We start from the raw sequence: 14,329 nt of genomic DNA on the forward strand, positions 1-14,329 counted from the left end.
TTCATGCCTGACTTTCCCAAGCAGAGGATTATTCCAAAAATTATATTTTCGTTGTATAACACATTTTCAAAGCTTTAAGTTGCTCTTTTAAATTTTTTTCCCATCTAAATTCTAGCCTTTAGTTTTCATAGTTTGGGGAAAATGTGGGATGGGAAGAGGAGTTGCTTCTCACAATCCTGTGAGAAGCTAATACTCTTTTTTTAGCTTCAAGAAACCCAGTTCTATCCATTATTCCAGGGTCTTGTTTTTTTTCTAATTTTGATAATTATATTTCAATATAATCTATTTCCTCTGCAATCCTTTATATTTTATTATGCATTTAAGCCATTATTTTGAAGAGACTTTCATAGGCTTCCCCATACTGACAAAGTGGTGTGTTACCAAAAAAGGTCAAGAACTCCTGTTCTGATGATTTTTTTGATGCTATTGCTTCCTCTGATCCAGTTCCCCAAAGAAAAAGGAATGTAGATTCCTTCCTTTCCCAGACACTTCCTTTACTTCTGGAAAAACAACACAATATGCTCTAGATGTTTTTGAAAGGGGGACAAAGTACTGCAAAGGAAATGAGGGAGGGGGAAGGCAGGAGGGGAATAGAATAACAGATGACTAAGTCTATTGGGGGCCACTACCACCCTCATAGAGCATGCTCAGAATTGCCATTCCTGGTTCTAAGCAGCCACATGAACCCTTCAGGACCCAACCAACAGTTCCATTATTTTCTCCCAGGCAAGACAAAAAACAGGTGAGCCACAGAACTTGACCATTGGACCACAGTTTGCCCCACACCTGGTCTAAGCTCAAAAAATGGGAAAATGTGAAAAAGAGGTAGCCTCAACAGTGGCTTAGGCTTGCCTGGGTAGAATTTAAAAACAGAACATAGGGTGTGAAGTCAAGAAGATTTTTGTTCAAATATGACCTTAGGACATTGACTACTTGATTAGCTAACTCCAAACAAGTCACTTACCCACCATCTGCCTCAGTTTCCTCAAAAATAGGGATAATAACACTAAACTACCAGGGTTGGGGTGGGGAATCAAATAAGATCATACTTGTAAAGTGCTTTCCAAATGTTAAAACATTTTATTATTTGTTAAGTTCTTTATTATTTATTATGTGCTTCAATTACTACTGTAAGTTACAGTCTCTTAGAGGCTGAAATGGGGGAATGGACCAGCAATCCCTTCCCCAAATGACTGTCAGGATAAAGCTCTCAACAGTCCTAACAGGATTCACAGGTAGAAAGGAAGAGAGAGCTGAGGGAGTTAGACACTTCCCTCCCTATCCTCAATTCTCATCATCAGTGTCTTCAGCAAATAAGAGGGTTTTCCATGAACTCACAATGAAAACCATCAGTAATGACTCCATGGGACTGGAAGCAACCCCATCCCCCAAGCACTCACTATCCCCTCACCTCCCCCTAAAAAAGTTTACATGTAGGCACCAAGAATCAGGAATGAAAAGTCTGAATATATTGGGGGGGGGTGAGAGAAAATGGCCCCCATTACAGAAGTATAAAGTTTAAACCTTAAAAGGGAACTCAGCCTTACTATCATCTTACATCGTCTTAGGAAGAAAGGAAGGAAGGAAGGAGGGAGGGAGGAAGGGAGGAAGGGAGGGAGGGAGGGAGGGAGGGAGGAAGGGAGGGAGGAAGGGAGGGAGGAAGGGAGGAAGGAAGGAAGGAAGGAAGGAAGGAAGGAAGGAAGGAAGGAAGGAAGGAAGGAAGGAAGGAAGGAAGGAAGGAAGGAAGGAAGGAAGGAAGGAAGGAAGGAAGGAGGGAAGGAAGGAAGGAAGGAAGGGGGGGGTGAGAGAAAATGGCCCCCATTACAGAAGTATAAAGTTTACACCTTAAAAGGGAACTCAGCCTTACTATCATCTTACATCGTCTTAGGAAGAAAGGAAGGAAGGAAGGAGGGAGGGAGGAAGGGAGGAAGGAAGGGAGGGAGGAAGGGAGGGAGGGAGGAAGGAAGGGAGGGAGGAGGGAATTCTTTCATTCTGTCTTTGTGTCTCTAGCTTTTAGTATAAATGCTTGATAAATGCTTGTTGACTGATTGACTGGACCAAGGTGGTTGCTTTTCTCCTTGTTAATGGAATCATCTCTTCTGCCTTCTATCCCAGACTGGCTTTGGACCCTTTGACTCCTGGCTATTTCACCATTCTACCTTTCCTAAGTCCCCTTCTCATTCTGCTCTGAGAATGAGTTCTCTACCTCCAAAAAAAAAAAAATATGTTTGAATTCTGTTCTTGTACGACCTAGTAACCTGCCCCCAGTTTCCTTGCTGAGATAACACTAAAGACTTTTTTCTTCATTACTTTTTCATGGACTTGAATCCCATGGTGCTGCACATGACTATCCCACAAATGTTTAACAAGTGGCTTTTTAGAGGGGGAATTTGTATTTTTTTTTAGTTTTTCTGACATGTTTTTTAGTTTAAACTTCATTATTAATGTTTTAATTTAAGTTTAAGGGGGCTCCAGAACATCTCTGGTCCCATTCCATAGAAATAAACTCCATAAACTAAATGCCTTTGCAATTAAAACATATGGGACATGGAGTGATTTTGATCAACATTCTGTGTCTATTTGTGCCATGCACAAATAAGCAGGGTCATACTGCTAAATATTTATACTGGACATTTCTTTCATTACTGCAAATCAAATACTGAAGATTAAATTTTGCCTAAAGCAATCAAAAAGGGATATATTAGATTCTGGACTGAGATTTTATTTAAGGGTCAAAGGCAAAAAAAAAAGTATCTATGAGCTAAATCTGCAAAAGATCTAAGAAATCATATTGTTTAATTTTATAGATTTTCTAAGATGCTAATTTTATACATGTGGAGAGGGAGATGGCAAAGCACTCCAGTATTTTTGCCAAGAAAACATGAAATGGAGTCATGAAGTCAGAGATGGCTGAACAACAAATAAAACTTTATAGATAAGGAAATTGATATGTAGAGTAGCTTAGAGAAAGAAGATCACAGCTACTAAGTACCATAATTAGGATTCACACATATCCTCTGACTTAAATTCTACTATATCAAGGTACATCTAATAGCAATGATATTCTCATGCCTGTTTCATATTGCTACCTTGGAGATATGGTTTCTGCTAATTGTCATTTTTGTCTTATTTAAATAATGAAAAAAATTTTAATTTATCTCTGTTCCTTTTTTTTTTTAAAGACATCTGAATTATATATTCTAAGATCATCTCAACAATTACTTCTATAAGTGAAACAGAAGAAAAAAGTCATGAATTTTCATTGGTATATTTCTCTAGCTATTTTCTTGAGTATTAGTTAGTTCTCATTCATTCAATAAGTATTTATTAAGCACCCACTAAGCACTCTGCAAGAAACCGGGGCAACCAACAAATTCTCCTATAATGGACCAAGCATAAAATATACTTGGTAAGTCACTTAATCCCCAATTGCCTAGCCTTTGTCACATTTCTGTTTTAGAATGGATATTAAGACAGAAAGTAAGAGCTAAAAAAAAAAGGAGGAAAAGAGAGGAGGGAGAGGAGGAGGAGGAGAAAGAGGAGGAGGAGGAGGAAAAGAAGCAGGAGAAGATGATGATGATGAAAAAGACCACGATGAAAGTACAATACAGTATTCATTTTGGGGGGCCAGGGGCAAAATAAACCTATGATTTCATCGTTGCAGGGAACAATGCAGATGGACAAGCTATCTGCCATTTACAGTTTTACAGATTTGGCTGAGAAACTAAAAGGTTAAATGACTTGCTCATTCACATAGCTAGTAAATATCAGAAGGAGGGGTTGAACCCAGGTCTTCCTGACTCTAAAACAAATACATTACTCTATGTTATTGTTCAGTCTTTTTAGTTGTGTCTGACTCTTTGTGAACCTATTTGGAGTTTTCTTGGCAAAGATACTGGAGTGGTTTTCCATTTTCTTCTCTGACTTATTTTAAAGATGAAGAAATGGGGCAAACAGGATTAAGTGACTTGTACAGGGTCACACAGCTAGAAAGTATCTGAGGTCAGACTTGAACTCATGAAGATGAATCTTCTTGACTCCATCGCCAGCACTCTATCCACTGTACCACCTAGCTAACCCTAATATTATTCTACAGTCTTTTCTTTGCTATTATGCCATGGAAAGAGCACTGGATTTGGAGAATCTTTGTGATCAAAACCCATTCTTTGCCATTTACTATCTATACAACCTTGACAAATAACTGCCTCTGTGCGCTGTGTTGCTATTTCCTCCTCTGTTGAAATGAAAGGGCTGACTAGGTGACCTCTAAGTATTCTTTTAACTCTAGATCCAGGATTGGATCATTTACATTATTTTAATGAAAACAACAGTCCCACCACTGGGTCTAACCCAGGTACTCAGTAAGTGCTTAACAGATTGTTAGGTAGAATCAATGGACAGCCCATATGTTCTGCTGATATTTATGAGATATGGAAGAATAGCATCAATAACAATAACTATAAAAGCTAACAGTAATATAGCCCTTACTATATGCCAGGAATTATGTTAAATCCTTTACATTTATTATCTCATTCAATGTCACAAGAACCCTAAGAGATAGGCTCTATTATGATCCATATTTTTTAAAATGAGGGAACGGAATCAAACAGGGATGAAGTGTCTTGCCCAGATATTTAAAACCATTTTGAACTCAGATCTTCTTTATTCCAGGCCCAGACCTCTGTCCACTGTGCCACCAGATGCCCCAGAAAATTCAGTGGACAGCATGTGGAGAACACGGGCAAGAATCCCATAGAATGAGAAGCTATGAAGAAGTCACAATATATACTACTGGAGTGAGTACCTATGTTGAGGAGATCATAAATCCATAATCAAACTAACTCTCCAATCTTTGTCATCCTAAAATATGAATTCTTTGGGCTTTCCCTATGTCATAGATTTAGAACTGGAAGGATGCTCGGGGAGGTCATGTCTACCACTCCAACCTTGGCTCATTTTACATGAGGAAAATGAGCCCCAGAGATTAAGGGATTTGCCCCTACTCACACACGGGATAAATAGAAAATCAGGGTTCAAACCCAAACCCACTGATTCCAAATTGAACACTTTTTCTTATGCAATTCAATCAGGGTTAGGCTGGAATTGGTTCACAAGAGCCGAATGTTTTACATTTTCAGTAAGAGCATTTATACAAAACTAGAAAATGCCCCAATGGCTTGATTTATTCTTTTATGGATTGACTATATATAAAGCAAGTAAAGGAGAAAATTTTAATAATGCACATTAAATTTAAAAGATTTTTGTGTGTATATACATATTTAAAAACTGGTTGTTATAAAGCAAGTGAATGAGAAAGTTTTAATAATTCACATTAAATTTAAAAGTTTTTTGTTCACATATACACATTTTTTAAATGATTGTTAAGCATTTACTAGCACACCCATGAACATATTACTACTTCTTCATGTCCAAACCTAGCTATGGAATGAGTTTTATGAGACTAGGAATCTATCCTGAGCCAACTTCTTGGTCATCTATTTCTTTACTTATAAAAGTGAAAGACTCTTGGACTTTTTTGTAAGCTACTTTAAGATGTTTTGATAAGTCACAGTAGAAGTACAAATTACATTATTGATTCCTCAAGTCACCAGCTCTCTGAAAGTCTCACTATATTTTCGGAGATCTTTTTCATATCTGCTCTCCTTTTCTGAGAAATGTGCTCAAAAACCTGACAGAGACCATTATTCAAAGGGCAGGCAATGTCATCATTGTTTCCCAGTAACATAATAGCTCCTGCATTCCTCTTAATTTGTCCAAGTGTCCATATGCTTCCTTTAGAAACTACAGGACAAAAGCAGATGACTTAATTAAGCTTCTCACCATGATTTACTCTGCTCTTCTTCCCAGTCTTGACTCAGCTGGTAAAATACTTATCATAAGATGGATGTTAACTGTCTCTAGATATTTTATTTGTTCTATTAGGGATTTGAAATAGTCTAAGGCTTGCCCAAAGCTTTGAAATGTAATGTTTATGGGTGGAGGTGGAGAGAAAGAAAGAGAGCAAAAGCAAAAACAAGCCTGATTCCAAAAAGGACAGAGGCGGGGGTGGGAGAATCGTTATTTCCCTTTAACATTTTCTCAGTGAAGATGACCAATGATTCTAATAGAGAGAGAGCAGGAGAACTTTGACAAACAAGACAAACAAACAATAAAAACAATTCACATATCAAGAACATGGCAACTCTTTATTCCCTATCACTCCACATTTCACAACCCAGAAGAAATTGCTTCCCTTTTTTACTTTTATCTAAAAAGAGGCATTAGAGCTGTGGCTACAAGACTAAAATTTCTGTTAATAGGAATTCTGGGCATATCCCTCAGAGCTTTTATGCACCACAGCTTCTTCATTTATAAAATAGAGATTAAATCACTTACTCTTATATACTTGTGAGGAAAAATGTTTAAACCTGTTAATACACTTCTTCTCCCACCCTTGCAGCCCTGGTCTCCCAATTGATGCAAATTCACCATTTTTTAACTAGTCCAGATCCACCATGTTGTTGGTTTTTTTTGGCTATTTCCACACCATTTTCCACTATGGAGATGTCACTCTAGTTCCTACCCTGTGAACTTGAACTCATGATGGTGAGGGTTCTCCTTATCTAATTTGACTCAGATCCACAATTCAGTTCTCCATTTGGTATCTCATCTCCCTGACTTTCCACCTCTAACTTCTGGCCACAGTGATCAATGCTATGAATACTGGAATGAAAATCTCATTTGATTGCCCTCTGGACCCACTCACTGTGACTTTCCAGACTGAAATACCCTCCCTGGCCACCATTTACCTCTCTGTGTTGGCTTTTCCAATTAGAATGTGAGCAACTTGAGAATACGAACCATCTTGGTTTTTTTGCTTTTTTTTTTTGATGTGTTGAGGGTTTTTATTTAATTTGATACCCAAGGCTTAGCATGTTTCCTGGTCCACCATTACTGGGTTATAACTATTTTTTTATTCATTCATTACTTATGCTATAATTTGTAATAATGGTTATGACACAGAGTTCCACTAAAGTCCAATGACTCCTGATGGCATGAATGTGACTCTGAGAGAACCATGACAACTTTGGAAAGTTCTATCATTGTGAAAATGCTTCATATAGAGGCCCTGAGATGAATTTGATGTCTTCCATCCTAGCACAAGTTTAACTAAGTTGAGAGGGTCTTCACCATGAGCTTGGCTACCAGGTGGTGGTTTAGAGTGTTTGGGAGTTTTTGTTTTTTATGAAGGGAAGAGGAAAGATTTAGGCCATAGCCTTCCATGAACACCATGAAGGTTTGGATTGCAAACTCTATCACCAAATAAAATGATAGAAGTATTGGATTTGAATGGCCGATCCAACATTTCCCATGGTAGTAATACAATGCCATCAGTGTTGTATTTACATTTTTTTCTCATCTCTCAAATTATTGAGCTCCAAGTGTATTGTCAGCTGTATCCACTGTTTGTGAAGCCAATGTTTAGAAACTACAGACATGGAGTCAAGAAGTAGTCATTATAGCCACAGATCTGGGGTTCTAAGAGAAATTTTTTTTAAAACTATGCCTGCCCTCAAGGGATTTATACTCTTTTGAGGAAGATAAATATAAGCAACTAGAAAATACCAGCTATATACAAAATTGATGGAAGGCATTCAGGGAAGAAGCCACAAGAAGCTGAGGGAGCAGGGACAAATCTCTAGAAAATAGGATTTGGGCTGAGTCTTAAAGGAAATCAAGGAAACTTTGTTGTTGTTCACCAGTTTCAGTCACATGCATCTCTTTGTGACCTCATAGTGGGTTTTCTTGGCAGAGATACTGAAGAGGTTTACCATTTTCTTCTCCAGTTCATTTGACAGATGAAGAAACTATGGCAAAGAGGAATATGTGACTTACCGAAGATAACAAAGTTATTAAATTTCTGAGGCCAGATTCAAACTAGGGAAGATAATTCCTGACTCCAGTCCTGGTATTTTACCCACTATGCCATCTAGCTGCCTTAGGGAAACTAAGAGAAGATAAAGGCACAAAGCATTTGGGGGATAGAGGCAGGTAGTACTAAAGCAAAGAGCCTAGAGATGGAGTGCTATGATCAAAGAGTGGTAATTGGGCAAGTGTTAATGGAACCCAGAACACATGGAGGAGAGGAAGGTGTAAGAAGATGTAGGAAGTCCAGATTATAAAGAGCTTTTTTAGATTCTGTCCTAGTATGACCTCTTAGGATCTCTGAGGGTAGGAGTGAGTGATATAAAAATGAAAAGTATAAAAAGAGCAGCTAGGTGTGGAATCAGAAAGATTCATCTTTCTGACTCACTGCCATGTGAACCCCTGGGCAAATCACCTAAATCTGTTTGCCTCTGTTTCCTCATCTGTAAAATTAGCTGGAGAAGGAAATGACAAATCATTCTTGTATCTTTGCCAAGAAAACTTCAAGTGGGGTCATGAAGAGTCATACAGGACTAAAATGACTAAATAAAATGTTGTTGAATGAAACCAGGAACTCTTGAGGCTTACTAAATTACTGGTATCTTTCCCCACTGACAACAGCCACTCTAAAGACATTTGTTAGCAAAGCTCCTTTAGAAAAGCCATATTAACTGCAAGCCACTTGATAGGGGATTATCTCTATAGTGAGAATAATTCCACTTCTAGAATAAATGGGGCTCTTCAATCTGCCAGAAATTCTCCCAACAGCATCAGTAAGACCAGAAGTTTGAAGTTTTTGGTTACTATAAAATTTGGCCATTTTCTTTATGTTCACTGTCATTAGGAACTAAAATTAAAATTATGAGGATGGTGTCAAAACTTTCTGGGATAATAATATAATCAAAGCTAAGGCAAGTAGGTAGACTTTTGGGCAGTGTGTTGAATTTAGATTTAGGAACATCTAAAATTTAAAATCTTTGCTGTGAGTTCTCAGGTCATATCCTATATTCTTCAATCCAATGACACTGACCTCCTTGCTGATTGTAGAGCAAGAAGGGAAGTCCTTCATGCTTGCAGTGTTCTCCCTTCTTTTCTCTTCCTCTTGGCTTCCTGGGCTTCCGTTGAGTCTCAGTTAAAATCTTAGCTGCTCCCTTGGCTCCAACCCCAACTTCTTCATTACCATGCCCTTCCCTCTTCACCTGACCATGGAGATGACTTCAGCTTTGGTACTCAACACCTCTTCAATCCCCAGTTGCTTCTCCCAAACTTCCCTAGATCCAGGGCTCAAAATGCTAGCCTTTTCTCCATTTGCCATCAACTACCCTCCCTATTTTCACCTCCACCACATCATCATTCCTCTAACCCTCTGTCCTCACTTTTCAGCTTCCTTTTGTGTATTGTCTTCCCCTCAATTCTATCAGAATCTCCTTGGGGGCAGGGACTATCTTTTTTTTCTTATTTGGATTCTCAGCACTTAGCACAGTGCTTGACATAGAATAAATAAGTACTTAAATGATTATTGTATCACATTTCCTACAAGACTCTCTTGATCCCACCTAATCCTAATTCCTTCCCTTTGTGGATTATTTTCAATTTATCCTGCATATAACTTGTTTGTATGTAGTTATTTGCAAGTTGTCTCCCCCAGTAGAGTGTAAGTCCATGACAGGAGGAGTTATCTTTTATCTTTTTTTTTGTATCCTCATTGATTAAAAAAATGTTTGGCATATTATTGATGTTTAGTCATTTCAGTTGTATCTAACTCTACATTACCCCATTTGGAGTTTTCTTGGCAAAGATTGGTTTGGCAAAGAGTGGTTTGCCATTTCCTTCTCCAACTCATTTTATACATATATTTTACGCATACAAGGTGCAGTGACTTGCCCAGAGTCACATGGTATTAAGTGTCTGAGGCCAGATTTTAACTCAGGAAGATGAGTTTTCCTGATTCCAGGGCTAGTGTTTTATCCATTGTGCTACCTAGCTCTCCATGTTTGGCATACTGTAGGCCCTTAATAGCTGTGTATTGACCAAATTGGAATCATTCAGCCTCTGACTCCTTTGATTTGCTGATATGCAAATGGGGATAATTAAGATTTAATTAAGAATTAAGACCTGATTAAGATAATTAAGACCACCTACCTCCCAGGGTTACTAGGCAAGCAAAACAGCATAGGTAAGATGCCCTGCAAACCTCGAAGAGGTAGATAAATTTTAGCCATGATGGCAGTGATGGCGATGGTGGAGGTGATGATGCATGAGGTTCCAAATAAGGGTTTGTGGTGTTCCATGGTGCAATGGAAACAGTGCTAGATTTAGAGTCAAAGATCCCTTGGTTTACATCCTAACCCTAATACAAATCCCAGCCCAACCACTTGTTACCAGTGTGACCTTCAGCAAGTCAATTTTCCTCTCTGGGGCTCAGTTTCCTTGTCTGTAAAAATAAGGAGATTGGACTAGAAAGCTCCTGAAGATATCTTAATAGAAATTCTTTCTAGCTGAAGATGTATAATCCTATGATAAATTACAGGACCTCTCTTGAATGTCATTATAGGATAAGAACGCTTTTCTCCTTGCTAACTTCTAAAAAATACTCTAAGTAACCAGTTGTGTACACATCCTATCCCAGATCTGGTTGTAAAGCTACACCATTACATAATACATTCTCAAAGTCAAGGCTCTCAAATCTGTAAGGAAAGAAAGAAGAAAAGGAAGGAAGGCATGAAGTCAGAGATATGATACTAGCAAGCTAAACAGGCTTTGGACAGCCAAGCTTGTCAAAGTGGATTGCTGTCAAGAGCAGAGAAATTCAGTGTTTCATTCAATAAATGTCCAACAGACAAGGAGGCACTCCTTCAGCTCACTTTATTTCCAAATAAACCACCCAAATACACTTTACGATTCTGAATCTGGAGCCATGAAGTTTAATTTGCCTTTTTTACTTGTGCTTAGTTTCCATGGTGGCAAAGGAGACACAGATTTGTGGTCCTGCAATTGGTCCAATGTCACATAATCAAGTGGTCAGGGTTTGGTTTAAATCAATTGGGAATCATAAGCTAGAGAATCAAAGAGTCAGAGAAACAAAGAACTTGAGACATACAGAATATTCATTTGAAGATTTTTTTGTGATAATATCAAGATGGATTACCAAGCAGAGAATGTGTATGCAAGTGTGTACCTCACCCCCCCCCCCCAGGACTAATCTTCCCCCTCTGACACTGGTCCAATAGACCCATGCTATTGAACAGAAAGAAATTATATTTATATATCATCAAAGTGAGCAAGCTCTACCTGGGTAACTCAGTGGTAAATAAGAGTTGATGTCAGAATGCTCCAGGTAGCCCAGATGCTATTTGAAAAACAGTGTGTACATCCAAGTCCTTTGACAAACAAAAAGCTTCTATTAATTCTTAACTTTAGGTGCTTATTGATTGTTAAGTTCATAATAAACAAATATACAAAGAATAATGTAAAAATGTAAGACGAAACTATGATAATTATTAGTGGTGACAGTTAAAATTTTTTTAAATATTCAATTAAATACAATGTGTCAAACTATTGATCACATCATCCTTTTAAGCTACCTGTAAACAGATGGTATCATCTTCAAAACTGAAAGATTGTAGCATGTATTACATTAAGCCAACTCGTGTCATAAGAGGAAAGAACAATTGGAAAATCCATAAATCATCTCCTTATTTATAATTCCACTCTAAAAGATAAGGCTTTCTTTAGAAAAAGAGATCTTTAGCTTGGTTTCATACCAATAATAGTCATCAATGAGTAAACTTTTGTTCAAATTTCATAGCAAAAAACCTGCATATAATAATATCACTAATAAAGACTTAAATTAAAGGATGTTTTCTCCAAACCACAGGCTTTTAAAGTTGAAGTGCATAGATAAAAGTTGCCCAGAGATTTGTTCATTTTTCTTCCCAACAATGCATACCAATAGATTATTTCTTTTTTCGCTCTCTCTGTATATATAGATATATGTGTGCATATGCATAGGTGTATCTATGTAAAGATATACACACAAACACATATAGATATATAAAACATGTGGATATGTTGTAGGTATATAAGTATAGGCATCCATATGTGTATATACTTATATTCTATTTTTGATATTCACATAAGTAGTATAAATAACATAAAATATCAAGAAAATGAATAATAATAAAAACTATGTACTCTCCATTTCCTGTTATGAGTTAGAGGTTTTTTGTTTTTAATTTACCGTATGCTAAAAGCAAGGTCATAAGGGATGATCTATAAAGCTGACCACATCAGTCCTAACTGAAAGACATCACAGCTATGTAACCAACTCATTGTAGTTTTCTGAATTTCAAACATTCTTAGAAATATAAGGTGAAGAAAAAATTCATACCTCAAAGGCTACTGAGACACACAAAACAAAAACATCATCCTTGGGGCTATGTTCCACCCGATCATTTCTAGTCTAGCCTTAAGGCAGAGAGAGGTGGATGCTGCCATCTAGAGATATATCCAGGGATATTGCCTTTGATATTAATGGAGCCAACACAGAGTAGGGGTTGGTGGAAAGTGGAAGCTTTTAACTTTCTGAGAAAAGCAGCCCCCTCAGTGATAGGTTCCCTTACAGGACATCACCTGTCATCCTGAATTTCGTCTTGCCACTGGACTTGGATGACTCTGGAAGAGAAAATGAGGCTGTGTAACTCTGCCTCACTTAAATACAAATCACACACATGTCAAGACATCACCCATGATGTTCCTGGTCTTCTTTGAAAACAAAGGACAAATGATCTTTCAGGAACCAGGTCTGTGGCTTCCCTGAAGAAGAATGTAAGGTAAGCAATGAATATATAATCAAGAAACTCTTCCCTCAATTCTAAATCCAACTATGCAGAACTGCTAGAAAATATAGCTGCATTGTAATAAATCATGAGTTGAGTAATGAAGGGGAAGGTGAAGAGAGACCTAGAAATCTGAAGCAAATGAAGAAGCAGAGGTAATGAAAAAAGCAAGGGGAGAGTTCATCAGCATGCAAAACAAATTTCAGTATATAAATAATTCAGTTCAGTTTGCATTCAAAACAAATTTTAATCTATAAATAATTTTAATAGCAGCTTTTATAGATCACTTGAAATAGCTCAAGGAAGATCTGAGTTTAAATCTGGCCTTGGACACTCATTATCTGTGTAACCTTGAAGAAGTCACTTAATCCTCTTTGCCTCAGTTTCCTCAAATGTAAAATTATTTGGGGAAATAAGTGGCAAATTATTCCAGTATCTTTACCAAGAAAATCCAAAGTGGAGTCAACACAGTGACAAGTAAAATAATTCAACAACAATTAGAATCTACAAAGTATATGGCATGCATTATTTCATTCCATCCAACCATCATCCTTTAAGGGAGCTACTAAGTCTATTTTTAATCCCATTTTATAGATGGGAAAAGAGAGATTCAGAGAGATTTAACAGTTGGCAAGCCTCTAATAAATGTTTGGTGTGAGAGGTGAACACAGTTCTACAAAATTCCAAGTCTGGCACTACACTCACCATGTCATGTTGTCCTTTAGGTGCTTATCACCTAAGTGAAGACGGATGTATTAAATTTTGAAAGTTAAAACCAAAGGGGGTCAACTAAGGAAGAAAAGGAGAAATAGAAACTAAACCGCTATTGAGGATCAAACAGTTCTATGGTGAACCAAAAGATCTAGATAAAAGTCTAAAGAACAAATGATTGTAAATGTTTGTAATGTTAAAAAGCTATTTGAAGACATGATAAATGGATTTTACTCTAACGTAAGTTTCCAAATTTGTCAACTGGAATATAAGACCTTGGGAATAAGAAGCTCAATTTCTACCTAATCCAAGAAGGAAATTGTATTTGTGTCCACACTAGATTCTCTTTCACACTGGGCTCAGATGACTGTTCTGTTTTAGGGAAGGGGGACAAATATGTGACATGCTTTAATGTTATTGAATTGGCTGTAAGTTAATGGCACTGAAAGGAAGCATGTTCACTTGCATTTGTTTAATTTCATAGCAAATTCAGATTTGCTTAAAATGCCAGACAAGTGGGAACCAGTCAACCCTACTCAAGTCTCCTTTCTATGACAGGTAAAGCAACCCAAGGAATGTCAAGCCTGATGGATGAGGTGAATTATTTCTTGTGGTCTGTCAGCTCCCATTCTCCCTGGCCTATATCCTTCCCATCATTTTGTGTGGAATACAGTGGGGACTGAAGGACTCAGAATACTAGGAATACAGCAAATACATTATGTACCTACTATCATTTAGCAAAATAATAGGTGTACTAACTGTCAACTTATACTAATTTTCTCTCTCTTCACCACCCTATTTGTTTTTGTAAATCAGTTATAGACAAAGGTTTAAAAACTTGGTTGGGAAACAAT

At 37.4% G+C, this 14,329-nt stretch overlaps 1 protein-coding gene across 12 annotated transcripts in view; it reads right to left on the bottom strand.

Annotated features, from left to right (window-relative positions):
• MAST4 (microtubule associated serine/threonine kinase family member 4) overlaps window positions 1-14,329 on the bottom strand; it is an 818,549-nt gene that overhangs the window by 476,690 nt on the left and 327,530 nt on the right. The window lies entirely within an intron of this gene.

Source organism: Monodelphis domestica, chromosome 3 (genome assembly GCF_027887165.1).
Source record: "Monodelphis domestica isolate mMonDom1 chromosome 3, mMonDom1.pri, whole genome shotgun sequence".
NCBI lineage: Eukaryota > Metazoa > Chordata > Mammalia > Didelphimorphia > Didelphidae > Monodelphis > Monodelphis domestica.